The sequence below is a fragment of the Bacillus rossius genome, chromosome 1 (assembly GCF_032445375.1).
Source record: "Bacillus rossius redtenbacheri isolate Brsri chromosome 1, Brsri_v3, whole genome shotgun sequence".
In the NCBI taxonomy this organism is placed as follows: domain Eukaryota; kingdom Metazoa; phylum Arthropoda; class Insecta; order Phasmatodea; family Bacillidae; genus Bacillus; species Bacillus rossius.
The window spans coordinates 294117136-294123614 of record NC_086330.1 but is presented as its reverse complement, the minus strand read 5'-3'; positions in this window follow the sequence as shown (position 1 = coordinate 294123614).

Sequence of the window (6479 nt, the reverse complement as noted above, 5' to 3'; positions counted from 1 at the left end):
GGTTAGCGAACGAGGTGGTGCGCGACGTGCAGATCGTTCGCCGCGGCAGCGAACCGCCTACCCGACGGAAAGGGGCGTCACCACCAGCGTTAACAGCACACGATGACTCCAGGGCCCTGATACCGTATGTGACCCCAGCACCAAGGCAACAAGGGGAGCGACCGTCCCCGCACGCCGCACCTGGGGTAAGTACCGACGCACCTAACCAGAGAGCCCCGCGATGCAGGTACTGCCGCGAGGAAAAATACCACTGGCAAGTCATCTGCTCCATGCGGGCAGCGGTCTGGCAAGCCCGCGGGATGGGCGGGGCCACGTCGGGAAATTCTCGCTAGGGGGTGGTGCCCTGGCTGGCCACTGTCCCTGGAACCCTAGCCCGGCCTTTACTGACGACTAGTGCGCCCCATCAGGATGGACAGGCGTCGCTCACCCGGCCCATCAGCGGCCATACCGGGTCGTCGGCGAGCCATCTGGACACCAGCGGCGACACTGGCGGACCACTGGATTGCAGCGGCAGCGCACCTGGAGCGTTGCGGTGAGTCATACCGATTATGTCAATTGGGACCGGGGGCTGGCCAGTGACTGAGGATTCCCGTCAGGATGAATGGACAACTAGTACATGCCCTTGTTGACACGGCCACGAGCCATACGTATGTGTCAGCTCAGTGCACGAGCTTACGGGACATCGGCCCATGTGCGGAGGAGGTACATTTAGCAACAGAAGGGGCAACAGCTCATATTGTCGGTCGTGCGAGAATCACCCTCTCCATCAGGGATCATGTCAGCCACACAGGGGCATTAGTCATTGAGGGGCTACGGGAGACACTAATCCTGGGACTGCCTTGGCTAGCACAGGAGGACGCCACTGTGGTGGTCAGGGAGGGGAGACTGCACGTTGGCCATCATGAGCGGCGTACGTTGTACAGCCTGGGCTATCAGCCACCTGCCGAACAGGGACTACCTATCACACTCGCGGACCTGAGAAATGGTGTACAAGCTGCCCACGTAGCGCTAATAAATAGTGTCCTGTCCCAACAGCCTCAAGTTTTTGCAGCTATGGACATGCTCCGCCATACCACAACCACAGAACACGCCATCCCCACCCAACCTCACCAACCCCAGTTCGTGAAGCCGTACGGGTTCGGACCAACTGAGAGGCGTGTCATTCGGACCCAAATCACAGAAATGCTATGCAATGCAGTCATCGAACCCAGTGAATCACCTTTCACCTTACAACTGTCAGATTGTCATGGCGAACAAAAAAGATGGCTCCATGCGCTTCTGCGTTAATTTCAAACCCGTAAATTCCGTAACCATAACTGCCCTACCACTGCTTATCAATATTACTGACGCTTTGGCAGGACTGAGCGACGCCTGCATTTTCACGTCCCTAGACCTCAAGTCCGGGTACTGGCAGGTGCCCATACGTCCGGAAGACCGTCCGAAGACCGCATTTACTGCACCTGACGGCCGACATTTTCAGTTCTGTGCCATGCCGTTCGGGCTGATAGACACCCCCGCGACCATCCAGGCCATGATGGTACGTGTGTTAGACAGGTACGCTGGCGAGTTCGCCGCCGCATACCTGGACGAGGTCATCATTTGGTCGCAGTCGTGGGAGGACCACGCCCGGCACCTCGGCCTGGTCCTTGAGCGGCTGGCCAGACACGGCCTCACGTGCGCCCCACAGAAGTGCCATGTGGGCACGGTCGAGCTGGAGTATTTGGGGCACATAGTGGACGCCGAGGGTTGCCGGCCCCTGCGAAAACACCTGGATCTGATAGAGTTGAAACCAGCCCCACGAACCCGCAAGCAGCTGCAGAAGTTGATGGGCCTATTCAACTGGCTGTGCTTATTCATTCCTCATTTCACAAGTATCACAGCGCCGATGACAGACTTGCTGTCACCCAAGCTCCGGTTCTAGTGGACCAGCGGGGCGGATGCCGCACTGGCCGCGGTAAAGCAGCAGTTCTGCGAGTGCCACCTACTCGCCCGTCTGCATCCTGACATTCCCCTGTACCTTCAGATGGATGTCAGTCAGGAGGGGATGGGGCCGTCCTGTACCAGGTGGGGAACCAGGGCGTGCGCTGGGTGGAGTACGCCAGTGCCAATTTCGGCCCGCCCGAATGGCGGTACCATGTGAATGAGCAGGAGTGCATGGCCATCATTTGGGCTATGCGCCGCTACTGCCACTACCTGGACGGCCGCCGGTTCACGCTGCAGACGGACAGCCAGTGTCTCCGCTGGCTGGACTCCGCCCAGGGCCGCAAGTCAAAGTTCACGAGGTGGGCGCTGATGCTCCAGAAATTTGACTTCGTGGTCGAGCATGTCCCCGGACGGGACAACAAGTTCGCCAACGAACTGTCGCGCCATCCCGACCCGCATGTCACCTTTCAGGACGACCAGGATTGGGAAGGGCTGTTGCCGCTAGAAAAAGTCGCGCCGCCAGTCACTCCGGGGGAGGCTTCCACAACCTTGTTCCACATTCCAAGGAGCCCCGCCGCCTTGCCTGTGGGGACACTGAGCGACTTAGTTGAGTTCGTGAAACAGGCCCAGCGGACCGACGACCCCACACAGGCCGGGGTGCGGTCATGTGGGGAGAAGTCTCATCCTTACCACTGGTGCCTAGACGGGGTGTTGGAGACCTGAATACGTGGGGATATGGACACCTGGCGCCTCCATTTGCCGCTCGGTGGCTGTGAACAGGTCATGGGATTCCAACACACCCACGAACTGGCGGGCCACCCGGGCGCACACCAGACACAACTGGGCATTTGTAAAACCTTCCATTAGCCGGGGGTGACGCGGGACATACAGGACCTGGTGCGGCACTGCCAGCAGTGCCAGCAGAGGAAGACAAGGCGGTCTGACGGAGTGGAACAGTAGCGTCCCCGCCGGCCCTGCGACCCGTTTCACACCCTGGCCCTGGACACAATGAAGCCCTACCTGCGGACCACTCGGGGAAAGAGATACCTGGTCGTCATCACTGACATTTTCACCCGGTGGGTCGAGGCCTTCCCGGTGTCCAAAGTGCGTGCCGGAACTTAAGCCGTCCTGCTGGACGACGAAAACTTCCCGCGGTTTGGTTTCGTGCGCGTGTTGTTGACGGACAATGGCTGTCAGTTCAGCGGGAGGCGCTGGCGAACTGACTGTCGCCGATGGGGTCTCGACCACCTCACCACTCCCATTTACCATCCACAGGCCAACCCCACTAAAAGGAGAAACCAGGAGGTCAAGGCGGAGCTGCGGCTAAGGTTGGGAGACGACCACACCAAGTGGGGCGTCCACCTGCCAAAGCTGCTCTATTGTCTCCAATGCAGCACAAACGCCATCACTGGTCATAACCCCCCCTGAGCTCCTGTACTGGAAAAACTTGGCGTTGGCCAGGGAGAGCAGGGTGGCCGACGTCGCCATGGAACCGGTGGTGCATCCCACTCGTGAGAAGGGGAAGGAACATGCTAGACAACATTAGGCCCAATTCCTGGTGGCCCACACACCCCTGAGTAGCCACCCCCCAACTCCGATCCAGCAAGTTCAGCTGGTGTACATCAGGCAGCACCATTTGTCATCCGGGGCACGAAACTTTTGTGCAGGGCTAGCCCCCCGATGGTCGGAGCCGCGGGAGGTCCTGTGGAAGACGGGCCCCACGTCTTATGCGGTTCGGACGCCAAGGGGGCGACCCGCTAAAGTACATCGCTTAGTCGCACACGGAGTCAGAGTTGACCCTATGGCCCCTTATACCCTGCCCCCCTCACCAAAGGATACTACAGGGACAACGCTGGAAGAAGCAGGACCAGAAATCGCCACCCAGGCGGCCCAGACGGGGGTAACCACGATCAGACACCCCAAAGCAACAAACCCGACCTCCGGGAAACCCCGATTAAGTCCCTGGTGCAACTGGTCACAGTTCCGTATGTCCCCACGAAGGTAGGGGGTCCAATAGTCTGGTTCCCTGAATAGGAGGGGGGAGAGGTTTCTGAGGACGAGGACGACGAGCCACTGTGGCCGCTGGACCTGAGCCTGGCGGACGCCACGTTCCTGGTGTCTGTGGACGAGCCCGAGGACGGAGAGGAGGAACCGGACAGGAGGGGCAAGCGCCCCACATGCAGACGCCGGGCCCCGGTCAGGGCGTGCTGCGCGGATGACAGTGAGCAGGTAGAGTTCACCCCAATCCCCGCAGATGAGACGAGTTTCCTGACCACCCAACCGGGCACGAGTGAGCCTACCACACTTTGCCCAGTCGAGACACACACCATCACAGTCCCTGCCACACGACCACAGAGGATCCGCCGACCCCCGGCCTAACTGGCAGAGTACGAGTGGTCCAGGTCCCCGTCGAGCTACTCCACTCGGGAGCTGCCTGTAGGGGGCGTTCCAGTGGCTCCAACACATGGGGCCGGACTCATATACTCCCACCCATCAGTGTCGCCTATTCCACCACCACGCTACACCCCAACCCCACTGACCCCTCCACCCACATGTCACCAGGTTGTGCTAGAGGGAGTGCACGGACTGGCCGCCCCTTACCAAGTGGAAAATGGACACGGGTCAGGGTGTCTCCCCTTGTCATTCATCGAGTGGGAAAGGCATTGCGGGCAGGATCATTACCTCACCACACACCACAACTCCACCGCTCAGTGTAGGGCTCACAGTGTGGCAGTCGACTGAAATGCTCAGCGTGTGAAGCGAGGCGTTGATGCACATGGCGGTCTCAGAGAAGGGGGGGCATTTGACGCCGACCGCCAATGCTCCTCTATGTCGCATAGACCGCTATGCCTCATCGTCTCGCGACGGCGTGTGCACCGAACCCGCTCGTGCTCGCACCGGAGTGTAGAAAGTGCAACGGGGCGAATGCCAGGTAACAAGAGCTACGTCAGCGGAAGGATCCGGCCGGGTGTGGCAAACCCCTCTGCCGAACTACAATAAATATAATGTTTGTAATTTTTTCCACAGGATATTATTAGACATTATTTTCATTATTCAATACTTTATTTTCTCCAAAATTATGTTTCCCCATGCGACTCGTCCCGAACCTGGCCAGTTCATTTTCCCGCGAAAATCACACGTTTCCGTGGGTGGGCTGGCGGGGGAGGGGTGTCACGCGCAGTGAGAGCGGCAGTATCCTTCCGGAGCTCATTGAGGCCGGCAGCCTCCACGCAACACGGGACCGGTATATCTTACTTTCACTGATATGTAGTTTCAATAGTTCTAATTTTTCGCAAACCTTTTTCTTTCAGTTCCGTGGTCGGCCTCGACTTACCAAGTGGTATTTAACTTAATTATTCTGTGCTCCAAGACGAGCGTTCGTTGTAATACGTAAGTACTGTGTGTGAACTACGAGATGTTACTTCGGCGCCTACACGATAATTTAGCCAACCTGATAACTAGATTCAGCCCGCACGGGGCAGCCAGTAGGCAACACATACATTTAAACTTACTAACGCATCAATTTCTGGTACAGGCTTAAGAGTCAGGTAGCATCGCCGGAGTTACGGGCCTACGTGTTCTTAGCCCAGTGTACTAAGTAATTTGTAATTGTGCAGTGTAATTTTTAATCAGGATTGTAGTATGTCACGTTAGGGTATGTTTTGTAATCATTGCATCGTGCCCAAGTGTATGACCTTACCGGGGAATAAAATCGTGAGTCGCCACTGAGAGAGTGGTCGCGCGTGTGACAATTCAATTCGGGACAACCTTTATGGCCAGGACGGGCAGCACTATGCATAGGGCTGTGCCATAATAAATTAATGAGACATCAGTTGGTCTTTCCTTGATATTTTCAGGCATCCCGAGTGGCCTAAACAGCTCGGGGGGCCCTACTGTGTTGAACCACTACCTCTAGCCACAAGGCCGAACCTACCCTGAGATTTCGAATAATACTAAAACCACGTAACTTTTAATAGAGGTAATGGGGTTCGCGTCAAAATGTCAAGAATATCGGCTCGTGGGAAATATTAATGTCTTACATGATACACGAAATAAGCACTGATACAACTGGTATGCATAAAACCTTCTTTATTTCCAAAATTAAATAAAATTTACAGAGTATAGAATTTTAAAAAGGCAACTTAATTTTATGTTAGTGAAGGAATACGTACATTACAACCTTATTTAATCACCAATCCCACCTTATTCATAAATAATAGCTATTGATATTTGAAAAGAGTTATATTTACAATTTTGGCATAATTTTTAATAACAAAGAATATAGGTGTATTTTGAATTTTATCACATTATAATTAATTGCTTCCAATAGAGTGAGGAGTGATAAGTAGAGGCAAAGTTAAGTGGTGAAAAAAAGGATAACAGCTTAATTGAAGTTGATGCACTGGCAAACATAGAAATGGAAATCAAAACACACCACAACACCGAAACGTAAGGATTAAACACCAAATGCAATGAAAATCACCTCAATTATTTAATTTATCTATTAAAATATACATTTTAAATTCAGTTCATAATTTTCATCTAAGTCATTAATT